Here is a 13,799-nt window from a genome sequence, read left to right as displayed (position 1 = left end):
TCCAATAGCAAGTTCAGAGTATTTGTCAGACGAGTAGCCCACCATTGTCAATTTCGGCGTAGAAATGACATTGATTCTTGTTGGACCTTCTTGATCAACTACAAGTAATCTCTCAAGTGCAGGTGTGTCCTCAATGACCATACCGTGGTACACATCTTGTGATGTCTTCCTGCCACACCAGCAACACACATAAATAGTCCAGAGAGTCATGGACGTGATGTGGAAGGTACTCAACCCATTGATCGCCTGAAGACGAAGGTACTCGAGTGTAGTACAGCCACGGAGCAGGCGCTCCATGTCACCGTTTGAGAGGAAGACGACGACGAGCTCGAGGTGCTTCAGTCGTGGTAGAATAAGAGCGGGCGCGTCATTAGGGGGGATGGCAGTTCCTGAACTTGGCGACGCGCAGCATGGCGGGAGGCGGAGTGCGGACGTTGGCAGCGACTGCATATGCCCATCATCTAAAGTGAGCTCCTTGAGCTGATCTAGGGCGGGGGCCGGAAACAGTCGTCAAGCTTGGCTCGGTCCTTGCCGTTGGAACGGAACTTGCCCATTCTAAGGCCTCTGGTTGGGCCAAGGTGACTGCCGAGGATCTTGGAGAACGCATCCAAGCTTTTGCGATAGTCATGGCAGAGCTCGTGGGTGTCGATGAGGTCGAGAGGGCTGGACTTCCATAGGGGGCGCCACCGTCGGGAAAGGACGGTTGTCCGCGCCCCATATTTGATTGGGAGGAGGGAGATGATGACTGCCAACATATCATCGGGGAGGTTGCTGATGAAGTCTAGGCCCGTTGGAGTCACTTGCGGTTCTAGCTCGCCCCACCTCCACTTGTTGGCAGCCCTGTTCTCCACCTCCGGAGTCTCCTTGTCAGCGGCGCTTTCTGATAGAAATGGGAGTACAGGGAATATTTAGTTAAAACAGGGCAATAGAAAAGTGTATTGGTAACTAGAAGTTATTAGGTAGGAATATAGTAAGAAAAGGGAATAACAGTTGGTTGCTTAAATACTACACAATTCATTTGATATTGCTGGGTAAGTCAACATGCAGATAGTTGAAAAGAAAACTTACTTCGAACAAAGTCTGGACGGATGATATCGTCGGGGAAGTTACCATATATCTCATGACCAGGCCCTTTTATGTGTAGTGCAATTCCAGTGCCAGCTTGTAGTTCATAAAACTTAGCAATTTCTCTCCAAAAGCCAGTGCCAAAATAGGGGTCACCACGTTCATCAAGTCTTACAGTAGCAACGATTGTAAATCCATGGTTTGTGTGCAGTATGACATCCCTGCAGTCTTGATTTATGTAAAGGGAAAGATTGTGCACTACAGATTATGTTGCATAGCAAGGGACGTGCTGCAGAAAATGGTAGGATTGTTAAAGATAATATGGTAACATGCAAATATGGGCCCAAATTGAAAGAAGTGTACAGCAGTCGAAATCGAAGGACAAAAAATTATAATTAAACAGATAGGGTAAACATGATGTCATCGAAATATGAGAGTAATCAAAAGAGGGGAAATCCCCTTTGACGTATATGGTGCATGTGGCACCTTTTATCCAAATGTAGTAATATTTAGAATATGTTCAGGAAAGTAGGCCATGCCAGCCGATTTAGGGTGAGATTGAACATACCGCGCTGATGTCGCTTGAAGCTACATCGGTATTTCCCCAAAGAGGAAGGGATGATGTAGCACAGCGGCGGTAGGTATTTCCCTCGGATAAGAAACTAAGGTTATCAAACCAGTAGGAGAACCAAGCAACACAACGTAAACAACTCCTGCACACAGATAACAAATCCTCGCAACCCGACGTGTTAAAGGGGTTGTCAATCCCTTCCGGGGTACGGCGCCTCAAGATAGGCAAACGGACGTGAGATAAATTTGTAGTAATTTGATAGATAGATCGCAAATAAAATAAATAGAAATAAAACACAGCAAGGTAGTTTTGTATTTTTAGTTCAATAGATCTGAAAATAAATGCAAGAGAAAAGTAGATCGTAAAGGAAAATATATGAGAAGGACGACCCCGGGGCCGTAGGTTTCACTAGTGGCTTCTCTCGAGAAAAATAGCAAACGGCGAGTAAACAAATTACTGTTGGGAAATTGATAGAACTTCAAATAATCATGATGATATCCAGGCAATGATCATTATATAGGCATCGCGTCCAAGATTAGTAGACCAGTTCCTACCTGCATCTACTACTATTAATCCACACATCGACTGCTATCCAACATGCATCTAGTGTATTAAGTTCATGGAGAAACGAAGTAATGCAATAAGAACGATGACATGATGTAGACAATATCTATCTATGTAGAGATAGAACCCATCGTTTTATCCTAGTAGAAACGATACATACGTGTCGGTTCCCTTTATGTCACTGGGATCAAGCACCGTAAGATCCAACCCACCACAAAGCACCTCTTCCCAATGCAAGATAAAAAGATCAAGTTGGCCAAACAAAACCCAAATATTGGAGAAGAAATACGAGGCTATAAGCAATGATGCATATAAGAGATCAAAGAAACTCAAATAACTTTCATGGATATAAAAAGATATAACTGATCATAAACTCGAAGTTCAACAGATCCCAACAAACACACCGCAAAAAAGTTACATCATATGGATCTCCAAGAGACCATTGTATTGAGAATTCAGCGAGAGAGAGAAAGCCATCTAGCTACCAACTACGGACCCGAAGGTCTACAAAGAACTACTCACGCATCATCGGAGAGTCACCAATGGAGGTGGTGAACCCCATCCGAGATGGTGTCAAGATTGGATCTGGTGGTTCTGGACTCTGCGGCGGCTGGATGAATATTTCGTCGCTTGTTCTAGGGTTTCTGGAATATTGGGGTATTTATAGAGCAAAGAGGCGGTCCGGGGGCACCCGAGGTGGGCACAACCACCAGGGCGTGCCTGGGCCTCCTGGCGCGCCCTGGTGGGTTGTGCCCCCCTCGGGGCACCCCCCAGGCGCAGCCAGGGCCCGTTGTGTTCCTTCTAGCCCATAAAAAATCTCTGTGGAGTTTCGTGGCATTTGGACTCCGTCTAGTATTGATTTTCTACAATGTAAAAAACATGGAAAAAACAGCAACTAGCACTTGGCACTATGTCAATAGCTTAGTACCAAAAAATGATATAAAATGGCTATAAAATGATTATAAAACATCCAAGATTGATAATATAACAACATGGAACAATAAAAAATTATAGATACGTTGGAGACGTACCAGCACCCCCAAGCTTAACTCCTACTCGTCCCCGAGTAGGTAAGTTATAAAAACATAATTTTTGATGTGGAATGCTGCCTATCATGTCATATCATATTCTTTTCTTTATAGCATGGACAATTGGACTTTTATGTGATTCAAAGCAATAGTCTAGTTTTGACATAATAATTTAGATACTCAAGCATATCAACAAGCAACCAAGTCTTTCAAAATATCAACGCTAAAATAAGTTATCCCTAGCCCATCATGCTCAACCATTGATCCATTTATGAAACACACTCGAATATTAGCTACACCCAATACTTAAGTAAGATCATATTGCTTCCTAGTTGGTGCTTTTATGAGAGAAGATGGAGACTCAAATCTAAAATAAAAATTGCATAAAGTAACAGAAAGGCCCTTCGCAGAGGGAAGTAGGGATTTGTAGAGGTGCCAGAGCTCAAAGCGAAAAATTAGAGATAAAAACATTTTGGGAGGTGTATCTATCCCACCAACGAAAACGACTTGGAGTTCCCAACACTTTCCATGCTAGATATGCCATAGGCGGTTTCCAAACAGAAAATAAATACTTTCACTTTTCATGGCTAACCGTATCCACGGGTGCCCTCCATACCAACACTTTCCAAGGAATTTATTATTTGACAACATAAAGTAAATTCATTTTTGCATTTCAAGACTGGGCATCCCTAAAACCTTTGCCTTACTATCATGCAATGACAAGTGAATAAACACTCATCATGAGAATAACACATTCAGCATGGAAAATATTAGCCACCCCTCACCGCTCCGCGAGCGAAACACACACAAGAGAAGTTTATTTTGAAAATTAGAGATGGCACATGCAAATTTTCTTCGAACAGAAAAAGAATACCGCATATAGGTAGATATAGTGGACTCATGTGGCAAAACTGGTTTAAAGGATTTTGGATGCATAAGTAGAGATCATACTTGGTGCAAAATAAAGGCTAGCAAAAGATTGAGAAGCGACCAACCAAGAAACGGATAATCTCATAAGCAAGCATTAAGCATAAATAACACCGTATAATGCACCACAAGTAGGATATATTTTCATTGCATGACTATTGACTTTCGTACGTGCATAGGGAATCACAAACCTTAACACCAATATTCTTACTAAAGCATAATTCCTCATCAACATAACCCACATATCATATCATCATATCTCAAAACTATTACTAAGAATCAAGTTTATTTTGTCCAATGATCTTCATGAAAGTTTTTATTATATCCTTCTTGGATATCTATCACTTTGGGATTAATTTTCATGTGTTGCTTTTCATAAGCTCAAATAAATATAAGTGAAGATCAAGAGCATAATTTTTCTTCTTTCTCTCAAAATAATTTAAGTGAAGCAAGAGAGAATTTCTTGAAAATTTTACTAACACTCAAATAAATCTAAACGAATCAAGAGAGAATTTCTTCAAAAATACTAAGCACACCGTGCTAAAAAAGATATAAGTGAAGCACTAGAGCAAGTCCTATTGCTCATAAAAATTTAAGTGAAGCATAGAGAGCAATTTTAACAAGTCATGACATAATTTTGGCTCTCCCAAATAAGTGTGTCCAGCAAGGATTAATGACTTAAAACACAAAATAAAACAAGCAAAGACTCATATACAAGACACTCCAGGCAAAACACATATCATGTGACGAATAAAAATATAGTTTCGAGTAAAATACCGATAGTCGTTGGAAGAAAGCGGGGATGCCACTCGGGGGCATCCCCAAGCTTAGTTGGTTGCTCATTTTTGGATAATAGCTTGGGATGCCGGGGCATCCCCAAGCTTAGGCTCTTCTATCCTTCCTTCATCCATCGTAAAATAACCCAAAACTTGAAAACTTCAATCACACAAAACTCAACAAAACCTTCCTGAGATTCGTTAGTGTAAGAAAAATAAATCACTACTATAAGTACTGTATCAAACAAATTCATATTTTGTTTTTCTATTATATCGACCGTATTCCAACTTTTCTATGGCAAAAACTCATCAAAGAAAACCATAGAGGCATCAAAATAAGCACACAACACAAAGAAAACAGAATCTTTCAAAACAGAACAGTCTGTAGCAATCTGATTTGTTCGAATACTTCTGGAACTCCAAAACTTCTGAAAAACTAGGACGACCTGGGTAATTTGTGTATTAATATTCTGCAAAAAGAATTGGCATTTTATCACGTTCTGGTGATTTTTAACAATTATTTTCATGAGCACAAAGTTTCTGTCTTTTTCAGCAAGATCAAACAACTATCACCCAAGAAGATCATATTGGTTCTACTTGGCACAAATACTAATTAAAACAAAAAAAACACAATCATAACAGTATAATAATTGTGCTAACACTCAGTAACAGAAAGCAAAAAGCGAAAATAAAACTTATTCATTGGGTTGCCTCCCAACAAGCGCTATAGTTTTACGCCCTTAGCTAGGCAAAAAGCAAGGATCTAAGTTTTGTCTTCTTTGGTTCGAGATCCATAAGATGCCCTCATGATTGATTCATAAGGTGGCTTAATTCTTCTTCTAGGGAAGTGTTCCAAACCCTTCCTCAAAGTAAATTGGAACTTAATATTGCCTTCTTTCATACCAATCACGGCACTGATAGTGCGTAAAACGGTCTACCAAGAATAATTGGACAAGACGGATTGCAATCAATATCAAGAACAATAAAATCTATGGGAACATAATTCCTATTTGCAAGAATAAGAACATCATTAATTCTTCCCATAGGCTTTTTAATAGTAGAATCCGCCAAGTGCAAATTCAAAGAACATTCTTCAAGATTAGTAAGACCAAGCACGTCACATAAAGATTTCGGAATTGTATAAACACTAGCACCCAAGTCACACAAAGCAAAACACTCATAATTTTTAATCTTGACTTTGATAGTAGGTTCCCATTCATCATGCAATTTTCTAGGAATTTAAACTTCTAATTCCAATTTTTCTTCAAAAGCTTTCATCATAGGATCAACAATATGTTTAGTAAAAGCTTTATTTTGTTCATAGGCGTGGGGTGAATTTATCATGGATTGCAACAAAGAAATAAAATCAATCAAAGAGCAACTATCATAATTAAAGTCTTTGTATTCACTAGTTAAAGTTTTGACCTCTCCAAACCCACTTTCATCAATTTTCTCAACAAGATTTTCACCCTCCGAAATATTGGGACGCCTTCTACTTAAAGTTGACTCTTCTCCAGTCCCTTTTTCATCAATATTAACTTTACTAAACAAAGAATCAATAGAATAAACACCAATCATTTTAAGATCTTCATCACTTTTGCGAAGGAAATCACTAGAAAATGCTTTTTCTAAAAATTCTCTTTTAGCTCTAACCATAGCGGTTCTTTTCTTACTGTCATCCATAGAAACATAAAGAGCTTTAATTGATTCATCTACTTTAGGCACAAAAATTTTCATCTTGAGATTTTGCACATGATGAGCAATTCTATCAACACTTCTAGACAAATCATCAATCTTACTCAACTTTTCTTCTATGGAAGTGTTGAAAACTTTTTCTATGTTGATAAATTATTTAATAATATTCTCAAGATTAGAGGTGTTCCTATTATTATTATTATAAGATTGATTTCCATAGGAATTACCATGATTATTAGAGGAATTACTAGTAAAAGGCCTAGGATTAAATTTACCTCTATAAGCATTGTTGTTGAAATTATTTCGAGAGATAAAGTTCACATCTATGGCATCACAATTTTGCTCAATCAAAGTAGACAAAGGAATATCATTAAAATCAATAGGAGCACTTTTACTAGCAACCAATTTCATAAGAGCATCAACTGTTTCACTCAAAGAAGAAATTTCTTCAACCGAATTAACTTTTTTACTAGTAGGAGCCCTTTCGGTATGCCATTGTGAATAATTTGCCATGATATTATCAAGCAATTTGGTGGCTTCACCCAAAGTAATTTCCATAAAGGTACCACCCGCGGCGGAATCTAAAAGATTACAAGAAACAAAATTCAATCCCGCATAAAAATTTTGTATGATCATCCAAAGATTTAACCCATGAGTTGGGCAATTCCTTAGCATCATTTTCATCCTTTCCCAAGATTGTGCAACATTCTCATGTTCAAGTTGCTTGAAATTCATGATCCAGGTTCTAAGGGAAATAATTTTTGCGGGAGGAAAATACTTAGTGATAAAAGCATCTTTGCCCTTATTCCAAGAATCGATACTATTGCGAGGCAAAGAAGAGAACCAAATTTTTGTAGAATCACGCAAAGAAAATGGAAATAATTTCATCTTCACCACATCATTGTCCACATCTTTTTTCTTTTGCATATCGCATAATTCCACGAAGGTATTAAGATGGGACGCGGCATCCTCATTAGGAGTACCGGAAAATTGATCTTTCATAACAAGATTCAGCAAAGCAGTATTAATATCACAAGTCTCCGCACTAGTGGCGGGAGGAGCAAGCGGAGTGCCAATAAAATCATTGTTGTTGGTATTTGAGAAATCACATAACTTGGTGTTCTCTTGAGTCATGATGACCGCACAACAAGATTGCACTCTAAAAATTCCGGCAAGAAAATGGAGAACGGAAAAGAGAGGCGAATAAAATGGAAAGTTTTTGTGAAGTGGGGGAGAGGAAAACGAGAGGCAAATGGCAAATAATGTAAATTGCGAGGAGATGAGATTTGTGATTAGGAACCTGGTATATGTTGAAGATCCGGCAACGGCGCCAGAAATTCCTTTTGATGTCGCTTGAAGCTGCATCGGTTTTTCCCGAAAGAGGAAGGGATGATGCAGCACAACGGCGGTAGGTTTTTCCCTCAGATATGAAACCAAGGTTATAGAACCAGTAGGAGAACCAAGAAACACAACGTAAACAACTCCTGCACACAGATAACAAATCCTCGCAACCCAACGTATTAAAGGGTGTTGGTGTACAAAAGTACGGGCCTTTCTGTACCCCTTTACTTGTGCACGTGCAGTGGTAGCCACACCTGTGGCCACGCTTGGCGGGGCAGAGGAAGCAAAGATACAAGACTGCCGGGGCAGTGCTCAAGCCAGAGGCGCAAAGAGCAAAGGGACAAGATGGATTTCCCCCGGCAAGAGCCTTGCCGGGGCAACTTGCCCAACACCAGCAAGGCCGCCACCCTTGAGCCTGAGAGTTCTGACACCATCGACAACGTCGAGACCAAGACTTAGGGGCGCCTGTGTGGTGGCATGCAGATCTTTGTGAGGAACAAAGGCCTGTGGATCTGGAGAGAAACCAGAAGGCGAAGACCCCCGGTAAGAGCCTTGCTGAGGACAGGCGGAGACCCCCGGCAAGAGCCTTGCCGGGGACAGATGAAGACCCCTGGCAAGATCCTTGTCGGGGACGCCCGCGAGACCCCGGCAAGACCCTTGCCGGGGGCTTCTGCGGGGCCGAGGCTAGGCCCGTACCCACGAACGTTCCGCTGCCCCGCACCCGTGCCGACGCGGCAATCAGCCCGCGAACTAGGCCAGCGCCTGCGTGGCAGCGTGCAACTTCTAGGCCAACTAGCCAAGTACCTGTGTGGTGGCATGTAGATCTTCGTGAAGGCCCTGTCACCGCACCAACTCAGCAGCCAGCCAGCCAGCGTGGCGCTGCATGCCTCGTCACCTTGGACGCGCGTCGAAGCAAGGCGAGGCGGCAACGGACGGGACGAGCTTCATTGCCATCCCCGATAAAGCAAGAGAACACGTCGGTAGTGCATTAAATGCGTTTGTCCTACGATCCCAGGCCATAGACTTGTACACTCTACATACTTTCCACCTCCTATGTGACACTGTAGCGACCCCTTTGACATATAAAAGGAGGCCCGAGGCGTACTGAGGAAGGATTCAGACTTTTTGGACTAGGCATGCACCGTAGCTAGTTCAAGAGCTCAAGAACACCAAATATACAGAAAAGCAGGACTAGGGTATTACGCATCGTTTGCGGCCCGAACCTGGGTAAAAATCCCCTCGCGCTGATCTTTTAGACCCGCTCTTCGCGCCGCTCCACGCCCCGCCTACCGTAGTAGGGATCCCATAGGTGTCGTTTCCCCGACATCTTTGGCACGCCAGGTAGGGGGCGTTGAGGCTGTGAAAATCTGGTCTAGGAGTTAGCGCGTCAACTTCTTCATCCTCATGGCTCCCAAGAAGAAGGTGATCACGACGATCGGTTCCTCTAGAGCCGAACCACCCGTCCCAGCGCGGGCGGGCGACGGGGCGGTCGCATATGGTGGCGGAGGCGTAGCTCGTGATCACCCACGACACTCTGGCCATCGGAGCCAGGCGAGCGGCATCGTTCGTGCCCAAGACGACGAGCCACACGCCATTGGGTCCAGGGGCGGGGCCGTGCTGCCCACGGGTGGCGCGGAAACCTCCCGAACACCCCAGCCGACGTCTACGCCATGGCCTTCTCAGGTCGCACATGACGAGCAATGCCGCGACTCGGTGCCCCCGGGCACCGCCGCGGGAAGATCCCTTTGCGTCACTCTGAAGATGCACCGGGCTAGCATGCACGCCCAGACGCTGGCGAAAACGGCGCGCGACAGCGAGACCATGATCGAGCTCCTTCTAACGTGGTTAGAAGTAGGAGCGCGTCACGGTCCATGCAGCTTTCGCCACCACCCATGCCAGCGGAAGCGTTGGCGTGCGTGCAACTGCTCCTTAAGTTCCCTCCTGCTGCGGAGAAGCTCGATGAGTGGAGGGCCACCATTCGGAGCCTTATCAGCTTCGCCAATAAAGATGAGCCGCGACCAGCGGGACCCTCGTGCTGGCGTTCTGTCGAGCCCGTGCATGTGGCGGTGGAAGGACCGGAGACGCTGCGACCATGGTGCACTCTCCTTTCCCACGCCTGCAACAGCAGCCGACGGCTCATCGGGCCGACGCCAGCGACAACGTTTCCACGGTGTCATCCGACCCGCGAGCCCGCTGCAACCAACATAAAATTATTTTGGAGCGAGCTCAGGAAGACGCTCGAACCACTATCGAGCGGTGGCGGGAAGCGCGCCATCATTAAGACAGGCGTGCGGGGCCCTATATGGACCGCCCAGCGCCGGGGGGGGGGGGTTCCGGTGACCTACCTTACGAGGTGGGTTGTCCAGCCTTTACTTGTGAGCTGCGACAGTTCCAGTGGCCCACCCACCGCACATTCAAGCTTGAGGTCAGAGAAAAGTACAACGGCAAGACTCACCCGTCGGAGTTCTTCAGCATCTACACTATCGCGATGCAAGCTGCCGGGGCTCGCGACGATAAGGTGCTTGCAAACTATTTTCCGATGGCGCTTAAGCCCAACGTCATGTCATGGTTGATGCACCTGCCAGTGGATTCCATTTCTTCTTGGTCGGACCTGTGCCACGAGTTTGTTGGCGCCTTTACCGGAGGCCACCAAGCTCCTGGGCAGGCAAGTGATTTGCATGTCAGGCCCAGAAGGATGGCGAAACCCTGCGCAAGTACATACAAAGGTTCAGCCGTGTGCAGTACAACATCCCCGATGTTCATCCCGCCGTTGTCATTAGTGCATTCCATCAGAATGTGCGCAACCGCAAGATCCATGAGGAGCTGGCGATAAACAAGGTCAAGGATGTACCCGAGCTTTATGTTCTGGATGATAGATGTGCTCGGGCTGATGCTGGCACGGAAACTGACTCTACGGACGAAGACGCCGTCGCCCCGTCAAAGAAGGGTCGACGCCGCAATAGGAAGCATAAGGGCAAAACCGTGCTTGCCGTCGAGGGATCCGGTGACCCCGGCGCCGCCAAGAAGGCCAAGGTTGACGACCCCGGCAAGGAAGTTGTCGGGTGCGCCGCCTGCCGGTCTTTGGCGGCTGCCGACAAGCCAGGAGGCTCCGACAAGCAGTACTGCAAGATCCATCGCACCAAGGGCCATGACATCTAGAATTGCCGGCAGGTTGAGCTGCTAGCAGAGAAGCAGGAAGCCGAGTATGAGAGGCGTGACAAGGAGAAGGGCCAGGACGGTGCTGAGGGGTCCGGCAAGAAGCGTGACAGTCGAGGAGGTCGCCGCGACAAGGATAATCAACAAGAGAGGCCCGCTCGGGGCCGCGACAAGAAGGAGGGAGACGATGATCATGATGAGGACGATGATTCCGGCGAGCATGAGTTCCAGAAGCTACGGAGGCCATGTGCATCGATAGTGGCGCCTCGTTGCACACCTCTTACCGCCAACTGAAGCAGTGGGCACGTGAGGTCACTGCGGCGGAGCCGTCGTTTGATGCCCAGAGGCCACTGAAGTGGTCCAACACGCCTATCATTTTTGACACCGAGGATCACCCTGATCGCATGACTGCGGTCGGGTGTTTGCCATTGTTGGTTTCACCAACAATACGCAACCTCAAGGTGACAAAAGTGCTAGTTGACGGCGGGGCCGGTCTGAACCTGATCTCGCCTACCGTGATCGAGAGGCTGCAAATCCCCAATGGGGATCTCGAGGAGACGGGCACGTTTCAAGGGGTCAACCCAGGGAGGAGTCAGCCGAAGGGTAAGATCACGTTGCCCATTACATTTGGGGGCGAGTTGAACTATAGGACGGAGAAGATTTTTTTTATGTTGCCAAGATTCCCTTGCCCTATAATGGGATCCTCGGCTGCCCGGCGCTGGCCAAGTTTATGGCGGCATCACACTACGCCTACAACACGTTGAACATGCCCGGGCCGATGAGCATCATCACCGTCCCCTCCGACAAGAAAGACACGCTCATCTGCGTCGACCAACTCTACCGAGAGGCAGTTGCAGCAGCTGCTGCCAAGGCACTTCACTACAAAAAAATACACTTCCGTGATGATACGTGTTTGTCACAGTAGGTCGCATTTTTTGTCATGCATGTACATCCATGACGATTTTATGACAGAATCAAGACAGTCATACCTGTGATGTCGTAGAAGTGTTCCATGACATTACCAAAATTATCATCACGGAAGTGTCCACTTCCATGACGATAAATTGCGCGTCACAGAAGTGCTTTCGTCAAGGGTGACCGACACGTGGCATCCACCGTAACGGAACGTCGTTAAGCTATCGGGTCCTGTTTTGGACCCGATAACCCACTAACAGCCCCGACCAATGGGGATTTTCCACGTGTAAAATCATCATTGGCTGTAGGAAACACGTGTCGGCTCACCGTTGGGACAGATATCATCCACTCATTGGACCGAAGGCGCCTATGATACGTCTACACGTGGCACGGCTGAACAGAGGCCCATTCCTTTGAAAAGGCCGGCCCATTTGACTTGGTCAAAAGGTGGTGGGCCGGCCCACGGAAAGCCTGCTAACGGCCTGTTCGCATATAGCCCATTTACAGCCCGCTAACCCAGGGCCCGTTACGACCTATCCGTATTAGGCCCAGTAGCGTCATCTGGGCCGTCCAATATGATTCCAGCCCATTTTAAGTTCCGGCCCATGTATGTCCCATGACGTCTTTCGGCCCATATGAGGCCCTTGTAAGTCTTGGCCCATTAATGGCCCGTGGTGAAACTGGCCCGTAATGAACAGTGTATCACTTTATACCCATTAACGGCCCATTAATCCATTGGGCCGTTTTCAGCCCATGTTATCTTTCGGCCTTCTCAGGGCCCATTTATTCTTGGGCTCATTTCCAGCATTCGGTTACTTACGGCCCGTTACTACCATTTTCTGCTTGTGGGCCAAATTCAGCCCGTGGTTACAATCGGCCCGTTTGTGGCCCGTTAATACGTTGGGCCATTTTCATAGCGTCATCAAATACGACCTATTAACGATGGCCCGTTATGGTCGGCCCATGAACTGACGACTCCAACTCTAGCCTGTTTACGACCATAATGCGGTCTGTTTTTGGCCCATGTTTGGCCAATCGATCATACGGCCCGTATAAGGCCCGTTGATGATACGACCCGTAGAAGGCCCATTGTTTCTACGGTCCGTAGAAGGCCCATTGTTTCTACGGACCGTAGAAGGCCCATTGTTTCTACGGCCCGTAGGAGGCCCAGTGTCACTACAGTAAATATGTAGCCCATGGTTATTGTGGCCTAGTTTTTAAAAATAGGTTATTGCGGCCACTAGCAAACCGCGGAAAAAGAACTGCACTGACTACAAGCAAACAAATAAACAAGACAACAAGGAAATAAATAAGCAGCAAACTTATGCTAGGCTATCACCGCTATTTCACATATTACATCCACTAGGCATCAAAGTTCGCCACCAGTGCAAATAAACACGCCGACAAAAGAATATACAAAACCGAGAGCACTTCAGAAGGCACTAGGCCTGGCCAGGTCGAGCCCCCCAAACGGCCGAACAAGCTGATTAGACGTCAGTTGTGTCAACGATAGATGCATCACCCATAGCTGTATGGCATGATGGTGCGCAAGGCAGTCCTCTGACATCTTCATTACATCTTTGACTTCAAGTCGGAGCTGAGCTGAAGCAAGCCTTTCCACTTTAAGTTGAGACTGAAGAAGTCGAACTGATTGAGGCAGCGACTGCATAGAGGTTGTCTCACACCTGCTGGTGAGTAGCTTCAACTCACTGTGTTCATCAAGACAGGACCTTGGGGTCATCTCGCTGTCCTCAAGATGTT

Source organism: Triticum aestivum, chromosome 2D (genome assembly GCF_018294505.1).
Source record: "Triticum aestivum cultivar Chinese Spring chromosome 2D, IWGSC CS RefSeq v2.1, whole genome shotgun sequence".
Taxonomy (NCBI): domain Eukaryota; kingdom Viridiplantae; phylum Streptophyta; class Magnoliopsida; order Poales; family Poaceae; genus Triticum; species Triticum aestivum.
Note: the sequence above shows the minus strand (reverse complement) of the source record.